General features: G+C 47.5%; 1 protein-coding gene and 1 long non-coding RNA gene across 2 annotated transcripts in view; one reads left to right on the top strand and one right to left on the bottom strand.

Annotated features, from left to right (window-relative positions):
- Nucleotides 1–10,322: 10,322 nt before the first annotated feature.
- LOC118975117 (uncharacterized) lies at nucleotides 10,323–10,777 on the bottom strand. The gene is made up of 2 exons (XR_005064008.1): nucleotides 10,624–10,777; nucleotides 10,323–10,537 (listed from the first exon to the last, which is right to left on the bottom strand). It is a non-coding gene; the product is annotated as an uncharacterized LOC118975117 (long non-coding RNA).
- Nucleotides 10,778–11,123: 346 nt separating this feature from the next.
- Nucleotides 11,124–17,040, top strand: part of GATAD2A (GATA zinc finger domain containing 2A) — a 113,391-nt gene continuing 107,474 nt past the window's right edge. The window contains exon 1 of the mRNA XM_037029008.1: nucleotides 11,124–11,451. The gene's annotated coding sequence lies outside the window, so the exon portion shown is untranslated. The remainder of the gene's footprint in view (nucleotides 11,452–17,040) is intronic.

The following is a 17,040-nucleotide window of genomic DNA, read 5'->3' as shown; positions in this document are numbered from 1 at the left end:
ACAGTACCTCTTTATAGTCCTAGAACTTTTCCATCACCCCAAAGAGACTCTGCATCCCATTACTAATCAATCCCTATTCCTTCTCTTCTACCCCTGGCAACCACTAATCAATTGGCTTTCTGCATTGGATTTGCCTGTTCTGGACATTTCATGTAGATAGGATCATATAGTATATGTCCTTTTGTGTCTGGCTTCCCTGACTTAGCATCTTTTCCAGGTTTATTCACGTTGCAATGTACCAGTACTCCATTCCTTTTTATGGCTAAATATTATTCCATTGTGTGGATGGACATTTTCATCCATCCATCTGTAGGTGTTTGGCTGCTTCCCCCTTGCGAGTATGAGCAGTGCTGCTGTGGGTGTGTCACACATTTTTGTTTGAACATCTGTTTTCAATTCTCTTGGGTTGTGCTGTAGTTTTAATGGGCAGGAATGGTGCTTGGGCTGCCGCTCATGCTGCATCAAATCCTTCAAGTAGTTCTCATTCCTGCACCCTAAGGTAATGCCCAGGTGGCCTTAATTGCTTGCTCCTGGGGGCACATCTGAGTACTTCTTCGCACCACTGTCCTGGAACCGAAATGCTGGCCACTGAATGTGTGGGCTATCTACCCCAGCATGGTGACACTGCTACCTCCACCTTTGAGGTCTGGCTTCCTCCACCCCAACCCTGTCAACCTTGGCTCAGGCAGCTTTTTCACTTGGCGTGCACTTTTGCCTATCAGCTGGATGTCATTTCCTCCACTGTAAGTCTTACAACGGCTGTGTAGGAAGTGTGTTCTGAGCTTGCTCAACCAGAGCAATGCTGTAAGCCCACAGTGGAAGCAGCAGGCTTGTCGTGAGATGGCCATTGTGTTACGGGAAGTGGTTCTCCACATAAGTCACCTCAGCCCTGGCCACCCAAGGTGGGGCTCCTGGCAGCCTCCCAGGGACCTGGGAAACTCACCCACACAGAAGTGAGTGACTTGCCCTACAGAGATCCCCCAGAGCCATCTCACTCCTGTTGTCCGTGCAACTTCAGGAACCCAGCTGAAGGGGATATTCCTCTGGGAACTCTCCTAGCAACCATCTCACATCTCCAAGCAGGCCTCACAGGCAACATTGCAGAGCCTGTTGCCAGCCAGGTCTGCTGAGAGCAGTGTGACAAGACAGTCTGGTTCCTCTTTGCTCATGATGTGGAAGAGATACATGTTGGGGACATGGGCAGGAGCCGTGAAGTTGAGATGCAGGGAAAGGCCTGACGCAGGAGATGTGATGGGACGATGAAGAGCCAGACAGGTTGGACCCACATGTCAAAAAATCTGCGTGTTGTGGCCAAGGCAGGCAGAGCAGTTGGGCTCAGGTGGGAGCAACAGGACAGTGCCCTGGAATGCCTGGCTAAGCAGACAGAATCTCTTCCAATTAGCCAGCAGTTGCCAGAGAAGTTTCCTTAAGACACTAGATGTTGGTGAAACGAGGAATAGCTGCTCTGGTCATAAGAGTTTTGAGAACCTCTCTAGTAATTCCGAACAGGTTGCTTTTGGCAGAACTGGTCAACAAAAAGGGACACTGATCGAAGAAATCCTCAGTATCTGCAGGACACATTTGAGAAGCGGACAGCAGGTGGGGCTGGGAGGGTAGAATTGGACCTCATAGAGGCTGGTGGGTGGCCAGGGCAACTGGCCTGAACATCAAATGGTCAGGACAGAGGTCATTAGTGGTCCTTGACACACACACACACACACTCTCTCTCTTAAATTCTCAGAAACCTGCTGGTCACTCTGCCCATTCCAGGCCATCTCTGCCACCTGTCCCCTAGCCCCAGTCATGTTTCCCACCTGGATGTTGTCCAGCCTCCTCCTTGAATGTTCTGGGAACGTTCTGTGCTCCTTATCTGTCTCCCTGCCAGGGGCACTCTCCCTGGAGCTGCTAAGCATCACCAGAACGTCCTGGCCCAGGACTGGCACATGGTGAGTGGGTCTATGGGGCAGCCCAGAGGAAGAGCACACGGCCCGAATCCAGACAGATGCAGCAGATGCCATGTGAAGACCTATCCCAGCTGCCCACTGTAATAACCCCTTTAACTAGCTGTTTCAGTCTGTTTAGCACCTGACATCACTTCCTCGATTTGAACCTCACCCAGCCTCTTCTCCCAACACAACCCAGTTGGCTCAGAGCTGTGGACTGGATATGGAGGAGAGGTGCTGCTGGGGTCAAAGGGTGATGTAACCACCCCACCTGGAATAAGGGAGCTGGACCTGGAGGGCTATGGAGGCCTCACTATCCATCCCCAACCATCCCAGGAGGAAGCTCAGGGGGCCAAGGAGAAGGAGGATGATTGCTGACAAGCTGCAATGTTTATTTTCCCCCAAATGCATGCTCACACAGTGAGATAGTTGGGAAAGGAAAAGATTTATTTCTATGTGAATTTTATTTTCTTAGTACTTTGATATTTGTGGTACTTTTTTTAAGAACCAGAATATAGTTAAAGGGGTTATTACAATGATACTTCATGAGGAATACTACTATACTTTTGACATATTACAACTGCTACAACAACTGTAATTTTAAAACACATGACAGTCTTGAAGCCCTGGCCTGGAACTCAGCTGGTTACAGCATTGTCCTGATACACCAAGGTTATGCGTTTGATCCTGGGTCAGGGCACATACAAAAAGGAACCAATGAATGCATGAATAAGTAGAACAACAAATCAGTGTTTCTCTCTTTCTTCCTCTCTTTCTCTCAAATTTTTTAAAAAACAACAGCTCAGAGCCTGTTTGCTCCATCCCTGTTCCACATGCTGAAAAGCTCTCTGAAACATAGCTCTCCGGAGATGGGCCACTTTGTCAGTGTGTGTTAGCTTTGTTCTTGCTCTCAAGATTTTATTTTATTTTTAGAGAGCGGGGAAGGGAGGGGGAAAGTGAAGGAGAGGAACATTTATGTGTGGTTGCCTGTCACGGGCCTCCTTCTTGGGACCTGATCTGCAACTCACGCATGCGTCCTGACTAGGAATTGAACTGGCTGTCCTTTCATTTGCAGGCTGGTGCTCATTCCATGGAGCCACACTAGCCAGGGAATATTAGCTTTGTTCTAAGAGTCATTTCTAACCCCTGTTCTTGCACTTAATATCTGTGCAATGTGTTTAAACTCCATCTGCAGTTAGGTGCACTCTGTTCAGAGCAAGTGTTTGTGTGGCCCTGAAGAAGTCCCATAACTACAGATTTCGGAGCACAAGTGTTCTCTAAAGGGTTAAAGTACAAAACTGCTCAGAACTGTCATCGTGAACCGGAAGTATATCTCCCACTCTGTCTTCACCTACTTGTTTCACCAGTTGCTATCCCCAAACTGGCCATTCCGTGCTTGGCCACCAGGGGGCGCCGGTGGCCCGGGCAATGTCCCCACCAGGGAGGGAGAGCAGGACATCTCCTGACCCGTGTGGCTAGGCAGTCCTCATCTGCAAGTATGTACAATATGACCTGGATTTCAGGGCCTCTCTGTTCCCCACCTGTAACTTTGGGGGTGGGAGATGCTGATTTCCAGGTTCTCTAGGTCGGGGCTATACCATTTCCTCATTTACTCACCAAATATTTATTGGGTACTTATGGGGTGCTAGGGACACAGCAGAAACCATATCAGACAAACTCCCTGCCCTCAGGGAGTGGAACTTCTACCGGCAATGGGCCTCAAATAGAAGTGAGCACGGTCTCGCCTGTGAGAGGGTAGTAGTGCACTGTAGGAGGGACATCCAAGAGGCACGTGGGGCATGCTATGACAGGACAGAGGGTCAACCTCCCTTGGCCAGGTCAGCCAGAGCTGGACAACTTTTCAAACACCTGCTATATGGCCACCAAGATGGGGTTCTGATGAATGCTGTGCTCACGACTTCAAGGCCAAGTAGCTGGGGCTGAGGCTGGGGCTGGGGCTGGGGCTGGGGCAGCCAGCAATGTGTAGGTAGGACTGAATGGCAGCAGGCACATGGGTCAGATGGTGGCAATAACAAAGATGGGGTCACTGACCCCACCTATAATATAGAATTCAATAGCAGATGCCCGATGGCCAGGGCACTTCTGACATTGGATAGGACAGTGGCTCAACTTGCCCCCAACCACAAACCAAACCCTGGCAGATGCCTCAGAGGCAGCTAGATCCCCAATCTGAGTGCCCCTAACCCCCTGCCCAGTGGCCACCACACTGTTTCCTGAGCCACCCCCTCCTCCGGAAAGGGGACATCATCTCCAGAGGAAGTTTTTCCTGCCTCCGGAAAGTTCCTTGGTCCTCTGGCCAGGACAGAGGGAAGTTCCAACTGGGCCACACCCGAATCTCTCTTTTACAGGATCTGTTTCTCTCTCAGCATCCAGTTCTCCTCAGGCCCAAAACCTTGACTTAAGGAGATTATTTTTCCAGGGATCATTTGCCCTCCCTGACTGTGTCCTGGAATGGCCCAGGCCACACCAAGGTTTGGCCTGGCTGTCAATACTACTATGTGCCTTGTCTGTGGAGTGCAGGGCCAGAGTAGGCTTTTCACAAAGACAGAGCCCATGGCCATGTTGGCTTAGCTCCTGTGACAGGACCAGAATCTTCTAACCTTTACATCTTATCTGGCGCTCATAGCCAGTGAGGACAGCAGAAGAAGGGATAAATGCTGAATATACCCCTATCCTTTTCTTAAGTCCCATGAAAAGGTCCAGAACCTAAGTCTGGCTCCAAGTCCATACAACATGACACCCATCTGTGATGTGAAGGATGCCAAAGGCATTTTGATCAGTGCAGTGGGAACATCTAACAAGAGTTGGGCGCACTCAAAGGAATCACCATTTCACAGTCACAGTTTGTGGCCAAAGTGGATTTTTGAAGCTGGTTTTTCTCTCTCTTCCAAGCCACACTAGACTCTAACCTTCATGTTTGACCAGTTTCTCCAAAGGCACCAGGTCATGGGGTCCTGTGAAGTGGAGTATGCAAACCCAGTTGGGGCCTAGTCCATGGAAGATGCTCTATCCCTCTGAGATACACTGAAGGTGTATTTCAAATCTAAAGAGGTACCCTGTGTTTTCATTTGCTAAGTCTGGCCACACTGCCCACCCCAGGGGCTCAAGAACATCTTTAAATAAAGGGAGAGCTGGAAGATTACTGTGTCCAAACAAGGAATTTTACAGGGGAAACAGAGGTCACAGTACTTTGCAGCACACATACTTCTTCTTCTCCTCAGAATAAAATCCCACCTCTTCCCAGGCCCCTATGTCAGCTGGCCCTGTGCTCACTGCCATGTCAGGACTGTGGTACTTACTGTCTCTTCTGCCCAGAAGACTTGCCCCAGGATGAACCCTTTGTTAATATTCAGGTCTCTCCTCAAATCTACCTGTTCACAAGCCTCCAACTCCTGTCCTGGCTGGAGGTCTCCCTGGTCACAGTGTCACACTGTGAGGTTACTCTTCATCATTAGTAGTTGAAATCATCTTGTTCACTTAGTTAGCCTTCCCTCCCACCTCAACTGGCTTACTACGGCATCCAGGGTGTGACCACAAGCCTCTGGGTAGCCATAAATGACAGCCCCAATGGGGAACCTGAGCCCTTGCATAGAACTTCCTGCCACAGGTCCCATCTGCCCCTAAGCTGCAATCTCCTAGCTCTCAGTATCACCTGAAGAAGAGCAAAAGTTTCCAGACCAGGGGGTCCTGATGACTCCTGCACTACTAGTAGGAAGGTCTCTAGATGTGTTCAAAAGGTGGATGGCCTTTTATAACCCTTGACATGTAGAAATATACTGACCCAAGGATCCTTGGACCTTTGTCCTTTTTGGAAGGTCCCAAGGTAGGGGAGACCACAATGTGGGGCTGAAGGTGCTTGGTTCTCAGGAACATTCTAGAGACTGGAACCAAATTCCAAAGGACAGTCCTGAGTCACTGACTGAGGGTGCCTGTTTCTGTGGTGAGAAGGATGCCCCCATCAGAACACTTGCTTTCCATTTAAGATCAGAGCTTGCATACTGTGCCTCTGGCTGCACACACAATCAAAGTGGACCTCTGTGTGTGGAATGGAACCTCTCTGGAGGGACATGCAAGAGAAAAACTGGTGATAGCAGCTGGGCTAGGGCACAGAGAGCCTGAGAGAGATGCCTCCTCCCCAATGCCTTTGCCTACTGCTCCACCCCACAGTGCCTGGTCCTTGTTAGAGGTCCACTGAATATTTGTGAAATACATGAATATACAGTCATCCCTCAGTATCACAGGGGATTGGTTCCAGGACCCCCATAGATACCAAAATCCAAGAACACTCAAGTTCCTTAAATGAAGTGAAGTAGTATTTATATACAATCTATATATATATCCTTTAAATCATGCACATCCTCCGGTATACTTTGAATCATCTCTAGATTACTTATAATACCTAATACAATGTAAATGCTATGTAAATAGTTGTGGCACTGTATTGTTTAGGGAATAATGACAAGAAAACACTATGTACAAGTTTAGTACAGACATAGTATATGTCAGCAACAATGTATTTATGTATGTACTTTTTAGAGAGAAGGGAAGGGAAGGAGAAAGAAAGGGAGAGAAACATCAGTGTGCTAGAGATACATTGATCCATTGCCTTTCACATGCCCCCAACTAGGGACCTGGCTTACAACCCAGGCATGAGCCCTGACTGGGAATCAAACCAGTGACCTTTTGGTTCTCAGGCTGAAGCTCAATCCACTTAGGCATGCCCAGCTAGGGCAACAATGTAACTTTAAGAGAAAATATTTTTAATCTGCAATTGGTTGAATCTGAGGATATGGAGCCCTCAGATACCAACTATAGCAATGAGTGAGTAACCCCAAAATAACAAATAAAATGGAGGCACTAGGTATTTTCTTTCATTCCAGGCTACCCTCTCAGTTCTCACCCTACTACCCACCCACTGCCAACCTCATGCCTGCCCATGGGGGAAGAAGAGGGGAAAATCTGTGCTAACCAAACAGAATTCTATAGTTTTTTATGTGTCTGGGAGAAAGTATTTCTCTCCCAACTGTCTTACCTATACTTCTGTAGCAATCCAGGAGAAAATTCTCATAAGGAAGACCAGAGCTTTGGTGAGCAGATGGGTCAAAGCCTGAACAGCAGTAGGAAGGACAAACCTGGCCCGGTATGGGTGCAGACAAATGCAGGGAGCCTGGAGCCCTCAACGTAGAAATACTGACTTTTAATCATCCTTTCCCTGGGAGAACCAAGGCCATTTCCTGCCAAAGGATGCAGGTTTCAGTAGATCAGCAATTCACACATGTGAACCTCAAAGTGTTTGGCAAACCCTAATGAATTATGTAGTCCAAGAATCTTAGGAAGCAATGATGGAGGGTGCACTTTGCTGTGTACACTTAAACTGCCACTGTCATTGAGTGAAACTGAGGGCTTTAACTTTTGTGCTTAGTATCCTTTCCACTGGTATTAACTAGCTATCATTATTTATTGCCAGTGGGCATTCTTCCTTGTCCAAGGCTACAATACCAACAGGAGGTCTCTGCAAGCTGGCACCCATCAGGCCCTCATTTTTCTATCATCAAAGCCCTGCCTTCTTTGCTGCCTATGTAGTCACCTGGTTTGCTCCCATTTCCCTGTTTGGTTGTGAATGTCACTTAGCCAGTTTGCCCACATGATTTCTCAGGCCCATGAAGGGACACACCTTGATGCAGAGAGATGCAATCGCTGCTACCACTGTGGAAAGGAACGCTCATCCTTGGTATGGGTCGTGTTTTTTTTTTTAACTTGTTTTTTATAAATATTTTATTTATTTATCTTTAGAGGGGAAGGGAAGGAGAGAGGAAGGAAACATCAATGTATGGTTGCTTCTCGTGCATCCCCTGCAGGGAACTGGCCCCTGCTGGAAACTGGCCTGCAACCCAAGCATGTGCCCTGACTGGGAATCGAACCGCGATTGTCTGGTTCGCAGGCCCACGCTCAATCCACTGAGCTACATCAGCCAGGGCTGGATCATGTTTTTTTCATGTCAGAAGCTTTGCTCATGTTATCCATTTTGGTGGGGCATTTCATCCCCTCTGACAAACGCCCATTTGCCTTGGATTCTTTGAGGATACAATTTCCCAGCAAATGGGACTCTTGCTTATGCTTAGGATTCCAGACTTCATGCACAGACCTTAATCCAACATCTCTGCCTCCAGGCAGTGCCTTTTTCTAGAGAATCAGAGAAATTCTGTACATTCCTAAAATAAAAAGGTAAGATGTCATTATAGGTCCTGACATTTCCAGGGATCAGTCTGGAAATTACACAAGATAGCTCTGAAATAACCTCGATTTATTTGCAAGCTTCCTTTGACAAAGTCAATTTAGGTAGTCTTGATCTGGGTTAGGTCCCCCACTTGCACTTTTCTCTTGAGTTTGGAGACTCTATTAGACCTGTATCCAGAATCTCCCCACAGCTTGCCTAAGAGAAAGACAAGGTGCAGGGAGTTTTAGTTTCTCAACAAGGCTCTGCTTTGTACAAGGAATAAAGGGCTCAGGCTCCCCTTCTCCCCTTTCCTGCACATAGGACCAAAGTGAGATTAAGGCAATGCAAGCTTAGGATACAGTCATAAAGTAGCAGTGGGATACGAACAAGTCACATTGCCCTCTGGGCCTCTCAATTCTTCATGTATAAAATGAAGGGGTTGGACAATGAGCTGCTCTTTGATCCCAGTTCAATTCAATAATTATAAAAGCACTGAGGGATTACTTAAATGAATAAAGCTGTATTCCTGCTCTCAGAATACATTCTGGTTGGTGACTGGAATGAAATAAAAAGCTCCTCAGGCCTTCTGTGCACCAGGCATGGTACAAGGCAATTTAACCTATCTTCATTTCAACCTTTAGATATTAGTGTTCTCATTTCTGATATGGTTGAGGAAAGTAACTGGCCTAGCTAGAGAGTGGCAGGTGTGGGTTTGACCTGTTTTGCTAGCCACCAATGGTCAAGTGTTTATTGTCTACCCAGACTATCTCAGACAATTGCAGAATGTGGTATACACCAGAGGTGCAAACAAGGTGCTCTGGGAACACATTGCCTTCATGTTTCTAGTGGTTTCATTCCCTAGCCAAGGACTCTTGGTTCAGGTTCAGATCACTCAGGGAGTCAGGGCCCATAAGGCTCCCTGCCAACCTCACATCCCTGAGAATCTCAGATTTTATTCTTTACTTTTCTTACAGGAATATCAGCCCACTTGTAACAGTAACAATAATTCTTTCCACCCTAGTACATTGCTTTGTGTTTTACAAAGCACTTTCACATCCATTATCTCATTTAATCACTTCCTCTTCTACTTGCCTACAACATTTTCTTGGTATTTCTTTAGTGTAACATTCTGCTTTGCCTAACAGACCTATTTTCCTTCATTGTGTTCATCTTGGCTCACAAGTTGTCTTATAATTCAGGTACCTCAGCAGCTTGCACAGTTCTGCGCACAAAGGTGGTGGGGGGGGATAAAAGTTTGGCATATTAAATCCTCATAGTATTGTGGGTCTTTCTCATTGCTACCTTCTTCACCCCTTTGAATCAATGGACATTTGGTTCCCTACTAAGGGGAAAGCTGGGTTCTTTGGGGGAAAATCAGACAAGGAGATCAGATTAACTGGAGGGAGGCAGAGGAGAAGGCTTCTAACACCTGGTAGGATATGGTATCTACTACCAGAGGAGTTTGAGTGACTGATTACTTTTGTCAGGGGGTGGGTGGAAAGCAAAAATGCTTCTTGGAAGGGCCCCACCCAGTGGAGATGGAAATGGAGACAGAACAGAATCAGAAGGGACCACAGATCTGACCATTGTGAAAGAGTAGGCAGTTACACAGAAAAATTCCCCTCTAAAAAGGGGAAAAGGGCTAAACGCATAGCTTTTCCAAATAGAAGTATAACACCCCACAATTTTCTAGGGAAGAGAAATTGAAAGGTCACAATTTGTAAGAAAAACGGTACCTTTCCTGAAACACTCTGATACTGCTTAGAGAAAAAGCTCAGGGAGGACAATTTCCTGGCGTTTCCTTAGTGAAAGGAGTGAGGTGAGGGTCACGGATTTCCTGCAATTCCTCTCTGTTGAGGAGTGGTGTTTGAGGTTCAAAATTTCTCCTCTGGTTAGGGGAGGGACACGCAAAGTCGGAATTTCTCGTTATCTTCAGACAGGAAAGCCAGGGGCACAAAGCCCCAGTTGCTCTTCAGATAAGGAAGAGAGCCAGTAGTCCCCAGTAAGGCTCAGAAGAGGCAGGGTATGCTCCCCAAATACTGCTCAGGAAAGGCAGTGATTTGGGGGCTTTGAATTCTCCAAATTCTAAAGGGAGCAAGAAACCGAGCCCTCTCAAGTTTTCTAAGAAAAGAGAGCTGGGGTTCCGAATCTACAAAATCAGCTTTATTCTGGCAATTCTCCCAAGCGTGCAGGGCAGGAAACTTCTAAGATTCTCTTCCGCAGAGGGGCCAGTAAGCAAGATCCCCAAAGATTCTCCTCAGAACAGGAGCCAGAGGCAAGAATCCTCAAGATTCTCCTCAGAAGAGGGTCAGACCCACAACAGTAGACTAAGACGAGCACAGAGGCAACGAATTCCCTGGAGAACAAGGAAGGGCCACAGCTCGCTCACAGCACGGCTCCTCAGAGCGCGCCTTACGCGACCCCGCCCACCACCCGGCGTACCCGCTCCACGCCCTCCCGGCCCAGGCTGCCTCCGGTGCATTGTGGGTGGGGCGCCCCTGCTGAGCACTGCAGGGAACCCCCTGCCCCGCCAGTTGTCCCTCGCTCGGCGGCCCAGTCGAACCGCCTTCCAGGGTCCGAGCTTGCCGGCCAAGGATTGACGCGTCTCCCAGGCCCCGCCCTTCGCGGTGTTCCCGCCCCTAAGCCTAAAACCCGCCCCCTGACGACCCTGACTGGCCCTGAGGCCCGCTCCACTCTACCATTGGCAGGCCAACTGTCAGTCACTCTGTTTTACCTCTTCGGACCCTCCCAGGCCGTCGGCGCTATCCCGAGGGCGAGCCGGCCGAAGCGCTCATTGGCGGTTGGGCACAGTCCGTCATTATGATGGACACGCCCACTGTGGGGCGTGCATCCCAGAGGCCCCGCCCAGACCTCATTGGCCTGGGGCGCCGCCACTCGGCAGGACGCGCCTCAACCCGGAAGTGTGTGAGGCGAAATCTGCCTAGCAACCGGGGAAGCCGGGCTGGGAAGCGGGCAATTTCAGTGTGAGACTAAGCTGCGAGACCAAGCCGTGGCTTTGAGTGCGGCGCAGCGGCTCCTCCCGCCCGAGGTCAGCGCCCCGGAGCGCGCACGCGCACCCCCGTCGCCTGAGCGCGCCTCGCGCCGCCCGCACTGTCTGTCGGTCCGCGGTCCGTCGTCCTGTCGCCACCGCCACCGCGGGCGCCACCTGAGGGAACTGCCGCCGCGGGATCTGAGCGGGCCGGACCCGACCCCGCTGTCCGAGGCCGCCCGGGACCCAGCAGCTGCCCACGGAGGCGCTGAGCAACTTCGGTGAGTGAGGGGCCAGAGCCGCTGGTGGCGGGTCCCTGGCTTCCGGTGCTCCGGGCTTTTCTGGGGCTTCCGCTTCTCCGAGGTGGCCGCCTCCAGTGCGTGGACCCCCTTGTCTGCGGGGACCCGCTTCGGTGAGGCCCCCCATCTCTGAGGGGAACCCCCGCTTCTCTGAGGAAGGGGTTCTCCCTTTTTCTGAGGAACCCCACCCCAGTGAGAGACTCCACTGTGGTCTCCCGCCTCTGGCCGCTCCCTTCTCTGATGGACCCTTCACTTTTCTGAGGGACCTCGTCTCTCTGAGGGCCACCCCTACTTTTCTGGGACCCCTTGTCACCTTAGGGATCCTCCACTTCCCGGAGGCTTCTCTCAGGAGACACTCCTGCTTCTAGGGGACCCTCGCCCTCACTTCTCTGGGGGACCTCCACTCTCTGAGGAGACGTCCCCGCTTCTCCAGGGATCCCCCTGCCATATTATCTGAGGAGATTCCAGGTTCTCTGAGCTGTTGTCCCACTTTTCTGATGTGTTCCTTTTTCGTTCTTGCTTTTCTAAGGTGTTTCCGACTTTTCATAGGTTCCCTTTCTCCCTACTTTTCTGAGATGTACTTCCTACTTTTCTGTCCCCACTTGTGTGGTTGACCTCCCCCTTCTACCGAGTATCTCTCCATTAATCAGAGGAGAGATTAATTCCTGCTTCTGTCCGAATCCTTCTTGGAGGTGCTTCCTACTTTTCTGAGTTGTCCCACTTTTGGGGGGAATCCTCTGCTTTTTGATGATTGCCTCCACTCACCTGAGAGGTTCCAATTACTCCGAAGTGCCCATACATTTGACTGGACCTTTAGTTTTCTGAGAAAAAATGGCTCACTTTCCCAAAATCTTTTTCATTTCTTTTGGGTTCCCCACTAGTCTATGGATAATGCAATGTTTGGAGGAGTCTGTAGCTTCTCCAGAGGTTCTCCCCCTAATATGAGATGTCTCACTCCTACAGGCTCCGCACATCTCTGAGGTATGCCTGCGCTTTTCTAAGATATCCCCTCTGCTGATGGGAGACATGGTGGATTTCACCACTTCTGAGGGGTCCCCTTGCATTTTGAGGGGTTTCTCTTCCTCTTGCCTGAGGACATATCCCTTTTCCTAAGGTTTTCCTCCTGATTCTCTTTTTGAATTTTTTATTATTTTATTTTGATTTTTGATTTACCTTACCCTTCTTGATTTTCTCGGAGAGAAAAAGTTCCCTCATTTCTTCTTGGAACTTCAAGATTACTTTGTTTCTGTTTGTGACCCACTTCCTTTAATTCTGGAAGGAAAAATGTGCCTTCCCTTCAGTCTTTCTTGCTGGATTAGTGGGTCTTCTTTTTAACCTTTACCTCAGCTTCCAGGGACCTGAGAGATTTTGTGGCTAGAAGGGATATTGGGAGAGGGGGAAAAAAATCCAACCCTCCCAAACCAAAACAAAATACCGTTTTCTCTTGTCCTTTAAGACTTGCTAGATTTGGGGGAGCAGGAGCTGTTGTCAGATGACCACCTTGGTTACTCTGTTTTTGAGCCTTGGGGCCCTTACTGTGTTGTCAGGCCAATATAGAGGCAGGAGGGACAGGGCTGGAACATTGTGTTGTTCGTTGTTTGCCCATTATCACACTGTCAAGCTGTGGGACTGATCCACTTCCTGTCCCATGCCTTACTCCTCCCTCTGCATAGTGTAACTCACCCCCCTGAAAAAAAAAAACGGGGGAGAAGAAAAATGCTCCTTCATATCATTCTGTTGAATTTTTTTCTCCCTGGGTCCTCTGATTTACCCCTTGATTACTAGAGGCTCCTCAGTTTGTGGGCCACTCTGATTTGAAAGGTAAGGCAAGAAGCAGGAAATGGGTCACCTTAGATCCAGGAAGGGTGGAAGGAAGGAAGAGAGGCAAGGGACAGTTTTGACTTCATTTCTCCAACTTATAGGTGACTTCAACCTGGTCAAAATAAGTTTTTATATGGCTTTTATAAATCTTATGGGTACCTTTTTTAATGCCCACCCTGGATTCCAAGTTCACTCCAGGAGCTAATTTTATCTGCTTTGCCAAACACAGAACTCTCTGGAGCCCAAGTAGATGAATACTGGCATTGAGAGATGGTCCAAAGGACAGGAATGAACTCAGTTTGAAACTTGAGTAACTTGTAACCACTTTGTGTCCATGCAAAAGTTTCAGACTAAAAACATAGAGAGAACGTTCCTGAAGTGGAGTTTTGAAATATAGGCTGAACTCCTGTTTGGTTTAATATTTCAGTGAGTTCTTCCTCTGACTCTGCTAGAACTGCAGGTCACTTTACAGTTTGACTTAAGCCTGTTTCTCTCCTGTTCGTTTCCATCTGGGTCTTGCTTAATTTGAGTCCTTTGTGAAGACTCCTGTCGAAGCTATAATTTGAGTTCTAAATCTGTCGGTGGACCATGTGGACACAAGTTTCAACTCGAGCTATTTTCTTCTGTAGAGAAGTGCTTGGAGAGTTTCCTGGGCCCTCTGCTCCTGGGGTAGTCAAGTCCAGGCAAGAAACTGCTGCAGACCTGGTTGCTCTTATACTGCCTCTTCCTGGTCAGCTGCAGGCACTGCCCTGAAAGGGGGAGAGGAAGGATGATGGGAAGTTCAGGGTTTGGGGTGTCCTGAGGCAGGGCAAAGAAGTGTTGGCACATATTTATTATTTTAAATGAAACCCACAGGACCAGCAAGGTAGGATGTTAGAAAGGGAAGGGAGAGCTTTGAAGTCAGAAGAAACTGATTGAGATCTTGGCCTTGGACAAGTTATGGCATAAAATTGGCATGTCACTAAATATTCAAGGGGTCACATCTCTGTGAAAGTGTGTAAAGATGCCTACAGATGGCAAGTATATCTATAGACATACAAATGGTATAAATGAATGAATCTGAGACAACGAGTGGGTGGCAGACAGCACAGTGCCTAGCACATGGTTGGTGTGCAATAAAGGTTGGTTGTTGTGCTTAGGAGATTAGGGTTCTGTCCTACACTCTCAGGCCAGGAAGTACTTGACAATCTGCCAAGGCTAAATATGTCCAAAGAGAAAGAAAGTTGGTATATCTCTTGTAAAACCCAATGGCCTCCCGAGTCTCACAGGAATTTTGTGTTCAGGTAGCAGATGTGAGGTGGATTTGCTGTGTGGGAGACATTTGTGTTTGCCTTGCCTTCTACCTCTGTAAAATGGGGTAATTTGTGAGTTAAAGGCAAGTAGGGAGATGTATTATTGTAATTAGACTGTAGGCAAGATAGAAGATTATAATGAACTTAGAAGAATTGTGGGAAGGAAATAGTAAGAGAACTATAAACCTATAGGATCATATCCATATTTTGGGACTGGTTGAGTGAATGATGGGTAGTAGTTACCTGGTGAGCAGTCTCTTATACATTAGAATCTTGAAATAAAAACTGTTCTTTTAGGGTAATGGATCAGATTTAGAGACAAAAGACTGGGAGAGCATTTGATGCGACACAATAATAGTACATTGAGAGGGCCAGTGTGTGGCTTAGTGCCCATGAGGAGATCAGAATTCACCTTGAGCTCCCAGGATAGAGAGAGCTGTGGAAATGCTAACTCTGCCTCTGGGGATGGGGGTGAGAACTGGGGTGGGCAGGACAACTTCTTTTTTGAGAGGATTCTTTCTTAGCAGTTAGTGAAAGCCCTAAAATCATGGCTGTTGGGCCCAGCCCTTTCCACAGATGGCACTTACTCCTGATAGCTAAAACCCAGGGCGAAATAATGGATGAAAATTTGAGTAAGGCTCCCACTGGCCTGCTCCTAAGTTTGAAGAAAAGAGTTTTCTTCCCTACTTGAATTATCCCCACTCCCTCCCTTCTTCTCTCTCTCTCTCTCTCTCTTACACACACACACACACACACACACACACACAAACAAAATGACTTTACTGATACTATTGAGGCCAAGAAATACCCACAATCTTAAATTATTTTAATTCTTAATTTTTCTCTTAATTCTTTTTTTAAAAAGGATTTTTATTTAATTTATTTATTTTTAAAGAGAGGGGAATAGAAGGAGAAAGAGAGGGAGAAAACTGTCAATGTGTGGTTGCCTCTCATTCACCACCTACTGGGGACCTGGCCTGAAACCCAGACATGTACCCTGACTGGGAATTAAACTGGCCACCCTTTGGTTCTCAGGTCATGCTCAATCCACTGAGCTACACTAGCCAGGGCTCTCTTAATACTTTTAAGGATAGTTATTCCATCATATGAGAAAGGGGCAAAGTTTATTACTTTTAATATATAGAAAATAAGGTGAACAGCTTTAAAGGGATAAGTATCCCTTTTGAAATTATGCTGTGTCTTTTGTGTACCACAGACTTAATTCTGGTGGATAGTGGCACCACTGCCAAGTCTCTTTTATATAACAGGAAGTTTTTTAAACTTTTTTTAAAATTGGAAGATCTTTACACCAATAAAACTCCTTGGATAATTAGAAATGATATTGATCTAGGTACATTTATCAGATGTAATGTAACATGGTTATCCATTGGTGGGCAGCCCTAAAAGGCATGTGGGTCCCAACATTGCCTGGTTTCTCTGGACAATAAACTGTTGATTTATATAACTGAAATAGCTAGGGAAGTCAGGGTTTCCTTCCTGTTGGAGACAGCACAGGGGGCATTAAATCCCTGTGGGATCTTGATGATAAGAGAGAAGCTGACCTCTTTTGGAATTGGGAAATAACTACTGTATTGAGTTGTTCTATCCAAATGAATGGTTATGTTTTAGAATATTTTAATTATTTTTTAGAGAGAGGGGATGGGAAGGAGAAAGAGTGGGAGAGAAACATCAGCGTGTGGTTGCCTGTCATGTGTCCCCTACCAGGGACCCGGCCCGCAACCGAAGCATGTGCCCTGACCAGGACCCGAACTGGTGACCTTCTGCTTCATAGGCTTATGCTCAATCCACTGAGCTACACCAGTCAGGGCTGAATGGTTATTTTTTTATTTTTTATTTTTTAAAATATTTTATTTATTTATCCTTAGAGGGGAAGGGGAGGAGAGAAGGAGAGAAATATCAATGTATGGTTGCCTCTTGTGAGTCCCCTGCTGAGAACTGGCCTGCAACCCAGGCATGTGCCCTGACTGGGAATCGAACCACAATCCTGTGGTTCGCGGGCCCGCACTCAATCCACTGAGCTGTACCAGCCAGGGCTGAATGTTTTTTGTTTTTTTAAATTTATTGATTGATTTAAGAGAGAGAGAAACAAACATCAATTTGTTGTTCCACTTATTTATACATTCATTGGTTGATTCTTTTATGTGCCCTGACCAGGGATCAAACCCACAACTTCGGTGCATTGGGACAACAATCCAAGCAGTTGAGCTATCTGGCCAGAGTTAGATGGTGTTACTTTTATTTTACTTTTTAAAAAAGATTTATTTATTTTTAGAGAGAGGGGAGGGGAAGGGAGAGAGAAAACATTGATTGGTTGCCTCTCGCATGTGCTCCATCTGGGGAGTGAACCTGAGACCAGGGTATATGCCCTGACCAGGGAATTGAACTGGTGACCTTTTGATTTGCAGGATGATGCCCAACCAACTGAGCCACACCACTC

This window comes from Sturnira hondurensis, unplaced genomic scaffold (genome assembly GCF_014824575.4).
Source record: "Sturnira hondurensis isolate 20B ecotype Veracruz unplaced genomic scaffold, ASM1482457v3 Scaffold0020119, whole genome shotgun sequence".
NCBI classification, from domain to species: domain Eukaryota; kingdom Metazoa; phylum Chordata; class Mammalia; order Chiroptera; family Phyllostomidae; genus Sturnira; species Sturnira hondurensis.
This window is presented reverse-complemented; position numbering and strand designations above follow the sequence as displayed.